Source organism: Solanum lycopersicum, chromosome 12 (genome assembly GCF_036512215.1).
Source record: "Solanum lycopersicum chromosome 12, SLM_r2.1".
In the NCBI taxonomy this organism is placed as follows: Eukaryota; Viridiplantae; Streptophyta; class Magnoliopsida; order Solanales; family Solanaceae; genus Solanum; species Solanum lycopersicum.
The window spans coordinates 25,225,447-25,237,743 of NC_090811.1; the positions used below are offsets into that span (position 1 = coordinate 25,225,447).

The 12,297-nt window shown below is 27.9% G+C and overlaps 2 long non-coding RNA genes across 2 annotated transcripts; one reads left to right on the forward strand and one right to left on the reverse strand.

The window, feature by feature from the left end:
* Positions 1 to 879: 879 nt before the first annotated feature.
* Positions 880 to 2,275, reverse strand: LOC112940424 (uncharacterized). Its single transcript, XR_003244586.2, has 2 exons — positions 2,146 to 2,275; positions 880 to 1,258 (listed from the first exon to the last, which is right to left on the reverse strand). It is a non-coding gene; the product is annotated as an uncharacterized lncRNA (long non-coding RNA).
* Positions 2,276 to 2,888: 613 nt separating this feature from the next.
* LOC101258535 (uncharacterized) lies at positions 2,889 to 5,466 on the forward strand. Its single transcript, XR_183335.5, has 2 exons — positions 2,889 to 3,053; positions 4,974 to 5,466. It is a non-coding gene; the product is annotated as an uncharacterized lncRNA (long non-coding RNA).
* The last annotated feature ends 6,831 nt before the right edge of the window (positions 5,467 to 12,297 follow it).

A 12,297-nucleotide genomic window follows, 5' to 3' on the forward strand; every position in this document is an offset into this window, starting at 1 on the left:
TAAATCTGGATTTTATCATTTAAAGTTAGAAGAAGAATCTAACAAACTTACAACATTCACAGTACCACAAGGATTTTATGAATGGGATGCATTACTATTTGGATATAAAAATGCACCAAGTAGATTTCAACATTTTATGGATAACTATTTTAAACAACTAGAAAATTGTGTAGTATATATTGATGATATATTATTATATTCTAAAACACAAGATTAACACATAACATTATTATAAAAATTTATAAGTATAATACAACACTCAGGAATAAGTTTAAGTAAAAAGAAAGCAGAAATAATGAAAAAACAAATAGAATTCCTAGGAATACAAATAGATAAAAATGGAATAAAAATGCAAACGCATATAGTACAAAAAATAATAACCTAGAATGAATAATTAGATAGAAAAAAGAAATTATAATCCTTTTTAGGATTAGTTAACCAAGTAAGAGAATATATACCGAAATTAGCAGAAAATTTAAAACCATTACAATAAAACTAAAGAAAGATGTAGAATATCATTTTGATAATAGAGATCAAACACAAATACAAAAGATAAAATTATTATGTAAAACATTACCAAAATTATATTTTTGGATGAAGATAAAAAAATTATTTATATAGTAGAAACTGATGCAAGTGATAAAAGTTATGGAGGAGTATTAAAATATAAATATAATGATAATAATATAGAATATCATTGTAGATATTATTCACGCACATATACAAATACGGAAATAAAATGGAAAATAAATAGGAAAGAATTATTTTCAGTATATAAATGTTTATTAGCATTTGAGTCATATGTTGTATATAACAAATTTATTGTAAGAACAGATAATACTCAAGTAAAATGATGGTTAACCAGAAAAATACAAGATTCAGTAACAACGAAAGAAATTAAAAGATTGGTATTAAATATATTAAACTTTACATTTATAATTGAAGTGATAAAGACTAATAAGAATGGTGTTGCAGACTACTTATCAAGACAAAGCTACTCAGACTGAGAACAAAGACGAAGATACAATTGAAAAGCTACTCAAAGCCATTACTACACTTTGTACTAAAGTGGATAGTACGGACAATGAGATACAAAAGGTAAAGACCAATGAAGATAACCTGAAGTCTAAAGCTAATATAAGTCAGCAGCATGACTATAAAAATGCGAAGCTACGTCGATCGGAAGACAGTAAAAATCCTGAGATAAAAGGAGACGATGGAAAACTCCCTAAAACCCATAATGTTTGTTTAAATACAACTGCAGGTACAAGCAGAAAAGTTAGTGAAAAACCACGAAATACAAATTTAAACCAGTTATTTGCAAAACCATTTATTCAAAATACACCAAAACAAATACCCATAGAACCACAAACTTCTACCTATGCAGTGAGTATACAAAACCAGAGTGAAAAGAAAAGATACAATTATATTACACAAACCTACATTGAAAATATATATAGAATCAGAACTTATTTAAATTTCAACCCCAGATCTAACCAAACCAAAGATCCAAGTCAAGACTATATAACTCAAAAATAACGAGGATACAATAGACTTATAGCACAATCAAAGATTAGTGCTAATCTAGTTAAGACATGTTACAGTTATGGATTACTAAGTACATTATATACATTTGATGGAGAAGAAATCAGTGGAATACCAGAGTTATACAAACGTTTTATTACATATAAAAGAGTTACAATAGGAAACTTATTTTATATTAAGTTTTATACAGCACCAGCAGAAATATTATATGAGGAGGTAAAATCTCCAATTCAAGTTATTAAGATAGGATTAACAAAAGATAAGATCATACCAGAAGATGTTGGACATCAAAATGAAATATCAAAGATAGAAATACCATGTTTTTATGCCAATAAAAGAATAATTGGTACATCAACTATCATACAAGAGTTAGCAACTAATTCTATAAATGGAAATGCCATATGGAGCTATTAAGCTAGAGATCAAGTTATGATATATTCAAACTCAAGGGAATTAAGAATAGCAGATATGGATGAAGTTTAGCGATGGATTTTATCAATACTAGAGCCAGAGAAACAACCTACAACACGAGCATTAAAGAAAGAATTTATTTGAGAAAACTTATTAATGAGATATTTTAAACTTATTGGACATAAATACCCAGATCATAGATTTTCCAAATGCAATGGAGAAGATAACGTTATACCAGATGTTGATTTGGAATAAAGATGAAGAGATAAGAATGTAAAATAAGATAAAGGATGAAGAAAAAGAGTTATAGTAGACAAACAAAAATGACGACAAAGACAAAATAAGAAAAAGACATAAAGATAGATATAAACAAAAAAGGTGACAGACAAAGGGATAGATATCTTTGAAAAATGTAAAAATAAAAGATAAGATTCCTTTGTATAGTAAATTGCTTTTACTTTTTTGAAAGGCCAATGTGTATAGCTGGCCATTTGTAAAGTTTTGTTTTAAAAGTCATAAAGTATACAGTAGGCGCACTTATGTGCAGGTTTAGAATTTAATATAGGGAAAATGCACAAGTACCCCCTCAACCTATGCCCGAAATCACAGAGACACACTTATACTATACTAAGGTCCTATTACCCCCCTGACCTTATTTTATAAGTAATTTTCTACCCCTTTTTAGCTTACGTGGCACTAGTTTGAAAAAAAAGTCAACCATCGTTGGGCCCACAAGATAGTGCCACGTAGGCTAAAAAGGGGTTAAAAATTATTAATAAAATAAGTTCAGGGGGGTAATAGGACCTTTGTATAGTACAAGTGTGTCTCTGAGATTTCGGGCATACGTTGAAGGGGTACTTGGGCATTATCCCTTTAATATATATATATATATATATATATATATATATATATATATATATATATATATATATAGATTGCCAAATTGTAAATGAAAGGCAGGCTGCCAAACAAAAACATAAGTTAATAAAAACCCTTTCAAAAACCTCTCTCAACAAAAGATATAAACTAAGTTAAAAATGGAGAAATTCGAAATCAAGTCAGATATATTAGATAGCATGGAAAATCAAGAGAGAAAGGTATATTGTTTAACAATTATGCAGAACTAATTTCATATATTCCTGAATATTATATATATGATTGATTAACTTTATGTTAGTTATTATATACTAGAAATATTTGAATCATGAATTCTAGTTTGCTAGTAAACGGTAAACAAGGAGAAAACTGCTAGACTATGTTATCCCACAATAGAAACCGGTAGGCGAGGGATGCCGTTAGGGGAGTACACAGGGTTGAGGCGCTGATAAGCAGTAATTATCCGCTAAAGTACGATCTAGTAGTGACCGGAAAACATGATAATGATACTCTAGCTTATAATAGACTAATATGAATTTAATTGAATTATGATATGATAGGAAGAAATAATTGAAAGCAAACCTGCATAAATAAATAAACATGATTATAATGTATGATGAAATAAAAAGCTATTAAACTTTGATCTTATATATACTTAAAGATATAGAAATTGTTGACATAAAAAGAATTATATGGGAAAAAATATTTGATCATGATGTAGAAGATATATTGAATCAAGAATGGTATGAAATAGATTTACAAAAATTAGATATAGAAAGAATAGATATATAGGATTTAGAAACAGATTCAGATTACAATGAACTATGACTATTTAGAATATTGGATAGAAATTATGAAAAATATAAGATTATTAAAACAATTAATGCAAGAAAATTTATACATGTACCAAAGAACCCAAGATATGTTATACATAGAATATATAACAAATAATACTAAAGAAATATTTAGATTAGAACAATTATCAAAAGAACTTTATGATAGAATATATTTTACTCTACTGAAATATGTATCTTACTCTATGATGAATTCCGCACCCCTCAACATTGAAGAGAAGTTTATGATAAAATATATTTTACTCTATGAAATATGTATCTTACTCTATAATGAATTCCGCACCCCCCAACATTGGTAAAATTATATTTTACAAAATTATCAGAACCTTTTATTCAAAAATAATAAAAAGTTAGTATGAAATAGAATTAACAGATATTTTAGGAGTTATAATGAAATTCTTACAACGATGATTTACAGAACTATGTGAAAAACATAAAGATGTAAAAATGGAAAAAGTATTGATAAAAAACTTAGCATGTTGCAAAAATAAAATAGCACCTCAATTTGGTTGCACAGCTTTTAGCTGAATTTTCCTATACCCATGTTGTATGCACCAGTTCAGCCCAGGAGTTGAATCTAAAATCTCCACCTGTTTATTAGTTCCTAGGACGAGAGGAATAGAGAATCATAGTTAATGTAAAACATCTGGCTGCTTTACTTCTACTGTGATTTCTACTTTTTTAAATATATAAAATCTGACGGATTCGTCCTTTATTCGATTTCTGTGGATTACATTCTGCTGATTGTGAAGTTGTCGCGCGCTGCACTTTTTCCCCTTTGGTTTGATATGTGGGCTCTAATTGGAGTTTATTTTTCGGCCTACACTTGATTGTTCAATATTATTTTGTTTGCGTACACACAATTGTGCAAATTTTTTTTTGTTCTTGCTCTCAGCAAACTTAACAAAGTTTTGGCTGTTTTGCGAGTAGGAGTTAAGGTTCTTCTACTTAGTAGTTACGTGTATAGCATGGAGCTGATAGAATTAAGAAGTTGAACTTACACTTCACTCAGTCCATTTTCCCCTCCATTAGAACACACCAGCAACTACAATACCAAAATTTGATTTCATGAATATAATGCTCTATTCCTATCAAATACTATCTCTTTTAGGAATGCAATATACATCCGTTCACATTGAATTGGATGAATATCACAATCCTTATCACTATCAAATACTATCTCTTTTCGTGAATGCGATACACACCCTTGGACATTGAGTTGATTTCACTCTAAAAATAAATACCTTGTACAGTGACAATTGTAGTTCTTTACCAATTTAAAAATAGATGCACAGATTGAACCAGCAGAGCTAATGAGTTCTATAGAAAACAATTATGACTCCCTCTCAACAAAAAGTTCTCCTGAGATGAAGCATTGACGAAGTTAAATGGATAGATTGGTTTCTGCAGAAAAAAAGAGAGGCACAATTACTACAACGTCGAACAAACCGTCAGGAGCTAAAAAGAAATGCTATATATGCAACAACAGCTTTTCATGTGCAAGATCATCCTGCTGCAATTATAGATTGCTGTTGCTCCACCTCGCAGAATCCTCATCAAATTTATATTTGGGTCAGATTTAGTTGCACATTTTTTTGTCGCAAAAGTTTAGAAAGAATTGTTATTCAATTAACTGATGTAGTACATAGGACAATAAAATGAATCTTTTCATTGTGTGTACGTTTTAGTATTTATTGTCAGCCAGAGATAGCATTCAGTAATTATGCACTTTGCTCTACACTTTTTGACCTGTGCGGCACTTAACAACGTTTAGCTTGAATTCTTCTGTCTTACTTATGCTTTTTCCGTCTTCACTTTTCTTGTCGGTCAGGATTTCTCATCTTAATTCCAAGGAGTTATTAATTGATGAAAACATTTACCAAAAGAATGAGAAAAAGGATATTTCCAACTTCTGTCTTTAACATAAAGAAACAAGTAATAATATAAGGAAATTCTTAAGTACATGTTTATTTATCAATTCAGACACAAATTGCCAATCCATTCCTGCCAAATTGGTAGGGAACATTAAAACAAAGCAGGTGCAGAACATGTTCTAGATTATGATCTTCACCCTGGGCAATTCATGGGTTATTTCGACATTCGAGTGGACCACGTACACTTTCCGGTAATCTATTAAGTGTGTCAGAAACATTAAGAACCGCAAATTTACTTCGCTGATTGGCAGTTTGTGTTCTTTGTACATGCTAGGTTGTTACCAGCGATTACCTTGCTAGCAAGAAGATTAGTTCCAATGATCTGGTGGTTGTCTCTCCTGATATTGGGGGAGTTGCTAGAGCATGCACTTCTGCAAAAAAAAGATGGATGCCCCTTTAGAATTGTTGACAAAAGACGCCAGGAGCACAATCATGCTGAGGTAGTTTCAGAGATAAATTTTTTGATTTCACACTTGATACAGTTTTATCTCCTATTGACTTTTATTCATAAAGACGTCAAGTAGATGAAATGATACTTGTTAATCCATTGAGATAATATTTCTGTCTTGTGTATATCCTTGTGTCGATCTAACGTGGGCTCTTTTATTTCCTCATTATATTGATAGTCATCTCATGTTTGCGCATGTGGTGTACCATCTCCCAAATTATTATTTGCATTTTATCACTTTAACCTTCATGAGTAAATAGTATGACGGTGTAATTTATGTGTATAAATAGAGGAGCTTTCCTCATAAATAAAACACACCTTCATCCTTATATCTCTCTTCTTTCTGAATACTCTCTCTCTACGCTTCCACCCCAAATTGGTATCAGAGCTAGTTAATTAAATAGTTATGGAGAACAAACCAACTATGTCGGAAGATCTACAAAAACAGGTATACCATTTTATATTCATGAGTAGCTAAATTAATTTATTCCTGAAAATCTCTTGTTAATTATAATTGTTTATCATGTTTGAATAATGTTATAATAACCATCTTTAGAAAGTTTGCTACAGAAATATTCTTCGAACAAGTATGCCCAGACTATGCCATCCTAAGGTTGAAACCGGTAGGCAGAGAAGGCCGTTTAGGGGAGTAAACAAAGTTGAGGCGCTGTTAGGGTAACTAATCAAAGAAGAAAGCTGTAGTAGTGACCAGACTAGATGATTATTAAATCATTATTTTTGCATAATAAGCAAGTATAATTTATTAAGAGGTTGAAAGGAATAAAATTTTAGTGAAAAATGAAAATAATAAAAATGGAAACCTACCTATTAAACGATGATGTTGATTATAAGATATTATTGTTCTATATACTAAAAAATTTGAATACTGATATAAAAAGAGAAATTTATAATAAATTATTAACATATGAGATAATAGAAATAACAACCCAAGGTTGGACTAAGTTAACCATACAAAGTATACAAGATGAACTTTATTATGACATATACGATTTATATGATGATTTAGATATTGGAGATTAAATATGACTGAATATTGGCTAAAGCGATATGGTAGAAATTACAGGTTAAAAAAGATTAGATATCCAGATAAATTAAGTAAGCTTTTTAAAATATTATATAAAAAGTTATGATAAATAAAAATAAAAATACTAAAATAAAAAGAACTAAGATAGATAAAAAGATAAGAAAAATATGGAAAAAATTAAGATCTTTATATATAGAATATGAACTATCACAACTAGTCAAAACAGATAATGATAGAAAAAATCAATTGATAAACATAATTTCAAAAATAGAATATAAATATGTCTGCTATTTGAAAAAACAGTATGAACAGAGAAATCTATAAACAACTATTAATAGAAGAAATAATGGAAATAATGGCTGAAAAGGAATAAGAATTACAACATAGAAAAAAAAGATTAGAAGAAAACATATTAGCAGGAGTATGTAATAAATCACTACTAGCACAAAGAAAAGATATATCAATGTTAAAATTAGAATTAGATTGTCTTGAATACGAGTTACAGCATAATATAATACATAGATTATAATGAATAAAGAAGAATTTGCAGTAGACGAAAAAACATACGAAAATCAAGACGGAATGATAATAAAAATAATATTTTCAAATTTAGGAAGAAGATACAAGAAAATAGGAGGTAACTTATATTTAATGCTAGAAAAAGAAACAGCAAAATTAGAAGATAGTTTAACAGCTATGGTAAGAATAACAAAAGAAAATGAAGAAATAGACAAATCAAGAGAAATTGAAAAAATAAAAGTACAAGCAAAACAAGAAGTACAACAATTAGAAGAAATAAAAAATACAAGAATAAGTAAATTAGAAAAAGAACTAGCTAGGTTAAAATTATTATATGAAAATAAGCAAAAACAAAAGGAAAAAGATAAAGAGCTTGAATTAACTAATGAAATAAAAGAAATGGAACAAAAATTAAATGAAGATATTGAGGTAAATGAAGTAAATGAAATAGATGAAAATGAAAATGACCAAAAATCAGAAATAAGTGACATAAGTGAAGCATATACAGAAATCTTAGAACAGACAAATAAACAAAAAAAATTAGAAATAAACACAGGAGATATGAATAGACCTAGTACGTCAAGAGTCAAAACCCCAGATAATAGTCCCAGAAATAGCCCTAGAAGTAGTCCTAGGTGGACACCACCAACTTATTATACAGAAAGTTATCAACAATCAGATAGAAATAATGCAATATGGAATAGTAGATTAAATAAAAATTGGATACCGAAACCAATAAGTGAACAATATAATTTCTTAGATTTAGATTGCGTCACAGACATAAATAAAGCAATATTACTATGGACAGGAAATATATCTAAACAGTTAATAGATAACAAAATAGAAACAACAAAAACACCAAGATATATAGAAAGAACATTCATAGGAACGGCAAAATTATGGATAGAAAATCTACCCCCAGAAAGTTTAGAAGTACTTAGAAATGATAAGAAAATGGATGGATCCCCATCAGCAACAAATATAGATATACTAGACAAATATGAATCAGCAATAAAAAATGAATTTGGAGGTATGACCACGGACATAAGAGAACAAAATAGGGAAAAAATAATAAATAGACAACTTATGACAAAATTAGCTATATGTAAAATGTGTTATATAGAAGAATATACTTGTGCATTCAAAGAATACTATTACAAATCTAAATACAATTTAGACGAAGCAAAAGAAATAAGAAAACAATATTTTACAAAATTACCAGAACCGTTTAGCACAAAAATAATAAAGGATTGGAATAATGAAGGAATGGTAGATACTTTAGGAGCTAGAATAAAATTTCTATCTCAATGGTTTACACAATTATGCGAAAACCAAAAAGAAAAATTAAAAATGAAAAAAGTACTAAATAAAAATTTATCATGTTGTAAAAATAAAATGGCACCACAGTTTGGGTGTGCAAATAAGAAACAAAAATCTAGAAGATATAAAAATTATAGAAAAAATAAAACTAAGTATAAATATAAACAACCAAGACGAAGATATTATGTAAAAAACTATAAAATAAAAAGACCATATAGACCAAAAAGAAAGATATCCCAATGTACATGTTATAATTGTGGAAAGATAGGACACATAGCTAAAGACTGTAAATTACCAAAAAATCCAAAAAGAAAACAAATTGCAGAAATAGTTATAGGTAATGACGAATATATGCAAATAGAATACATAGACTATGAATTAAGTGAAAATGATAGTATATATGAAGTATCAGATATAGAAACTGAAAATGGAGAAGAAAAACTAGATAATGAAATAGAAGAAGAGGAAGAAATATAATGTCTGAAAACGAAATAATATCTAAAGAGAATTATGAAGATGAAGAATCATCACACCAAAAAATTATATTTGATAATACACTTTTTGAACAAATAAAAGGAAAAGAATTAGATTTAAGTGTTGAAAAAATACTTGACATACCTATACTAAAAAACTTTTTTAAAAGACAGAAAGAAGAATATTATGTGGTTAGTCAAAAAGAACATATCATAGATGGAAAATATACAAGTGGAAAAGCATATATACCTATAATAAACAAACGAATAATAAATAAAGAAATACAAAACATAAAAAATAAAGAAGCGATAAAATATGTACATTTAGGAGGAACGGAAATACTAATAAAAGCTTGTTTCAGAGAAGGAATAGATACGCCCATTGAAATATATTTAGCAGATGATAGGATAAAATATCCTATAGAAAAAAGCGTAATAAGTGCAGTTAAAGGAAATTTAATATACCAGAAATTTAAATTTATAATAAGTGCTAATTATACAGTAGCATTAACAGATACAAATATAGATAAATCATTAGTATTATATTGGAAAATGTCAGGAATAGAATTAGCACCAGGAAGCAAGGTATTCACAGCAAGATGTAAAAATCTTTATATATTAACAACGAAACATAAAATAACAGCAAAAAAAAAAATTGATAAAATAAAAATAGAAAATCCTTTTGAAAGAATAATTATGGTAATAGATAATAATGACTATAGTTATAAAGAAATGGATACAGAAGAAGAATTAGAGATAGTAAAAGAAAGATTAAGTACCTCAAGTACACCAAATACAAACTCATTAAATATGATGACTAGAGCTTCCTCATCAAGAATGATTTCATCTAAAAGAAAATATGAAATATCACAAGATTTAGGAGAAATAACAATATATCATTATTTTATAACAGGAATAATGGACCAAAGAAAATATAAAATCTTGATAAACACAGGACAAGAAGAAAATCATATAACAAGAGAACTAGTATTAGAAGAAGAAATTATGAAAACAGGACACATATGCCCTGGATTACCTAGTGAAATAATAAATACAAATGAAGAGACAACAGAAAAAGAAATAATTATAGGAGGAATTCCATTGAAAATACAATTTAAGATATATGAAGGAAATCATAATATCACATTAGGAATAAAATGGTTAGAAAAAGTTAAACCATACAGCATAGAAAATGAACAATTAACAATAACTTGCCAAAATAAAAAAAATAATTATAAAAAGAACCAAAAATGATTAATGAAAATATTCATACTTGCAAAAATTATTGTAGAAGGATATCACAACAGATATTATACACCTATGATAGATACGGGAGCAGAAGCGAATATATGTAAATATAATTGCTTACCAGAAGATAAATGGGAAAAATTAAAAACACCTATGGTAGTAACAGGATTTAACAATGAAGGAAGTATGATCAAATATAAAGCAAAAAATATAAAAATACAAATATGGGATAAGATACTAACAATAGAAGAAATGTATAATTTTGAATTTACCACAAAAGATATGTTATTAGGAATGCCATTTTTAGATAAATTTTACCCTCACATAATAACAAAAACACACTGGTGGCTTACTACGCCATGTGGCTATAAAATAGGAGCAAAAAGAGTAAAAAATAAACAACGAAAATCTATAGAATGGATTAGAGGTAGTGAAAAAATAAACCAGGAAATGGAAAATATAAGTGAAAAACAAATATCACAACTAGAAATCATTATATTTGCAATAGACAAAGTTAAAATAATCAATGAACAGCTAGACCAACTATATAATGAAGACCCATTACAAGGATGGGAAAAACATAAGACAAAAGTAAAGATTGAACTAATAGATGAAAATAGTATAATAACACAAAAACCATTAAAATATAACTTTGATGATTTACAAGAATTTAAAGTACATATAAATGAATTACTAGAAAAAAATTACATACAAGAAAGTAATAGTAAACATACAAGCCCAGCATTTATAGTAATAAAACACAGTGAACAAAAAAGAGGTAAAAGTAGAATGGTTATAGATTACAGAAATCTAAATGCTAAAACTAAAACATATAACTACCCAATACCTAATAAAATACTTAAAATAAGACAAATACAAGGATATAATTATTTTAGTAAATTTGACTGTAAATCAGGATTTTACCACATAAAACTAGAAGAAGAATCTAAACAACTAACAGCATTCACAGTGCCACAAGGATTTTATGAATGGAATGTATTACCGTTTGGATATAAAAATGCACCAGGTAGATACCAACATTTTATGGATAACTATTTTAACCAGTTAGAAAATTGTATCATATATATAGATGATATATTATTATACTCCAAAACACAAGATGAACATATAAAATTATTAGAAAAATTTATACACATAATTAAACAATCAGGCATAAGTTTAAGTAAAAGTAAAGCAGAAATTATGAAACCACAGATAGAATTTCTAGGGATACAAATAGATAAAAATGGAATAAAAATGCAAACTCACATAGTACAAAAAATTATCACTATTGATGAAAATATAGATACAAAAAAGAAATTACAATCATTTTTAGGATTAGTAAATCAAGTAAGAGAATATATACCAAAATTAGCAGAACATTTAAAACCATTATACAAAAAACTCAAAAAAGATATTGAATATCATTTTGACAATAAAGATAAAGAGCACATAAAAAATATTAAAAAATTATGCAAAAAATTACCAAAATTATATTTTCCTGATGAAAATAGAACTTTCACATATATAATTGAAACAGATTCAAGTGACCACAGTTACGGAGGAGTATTAAAATACAAATATGACAAAGAAAAGGTAGAACACCATTGCAGATTACCTATCA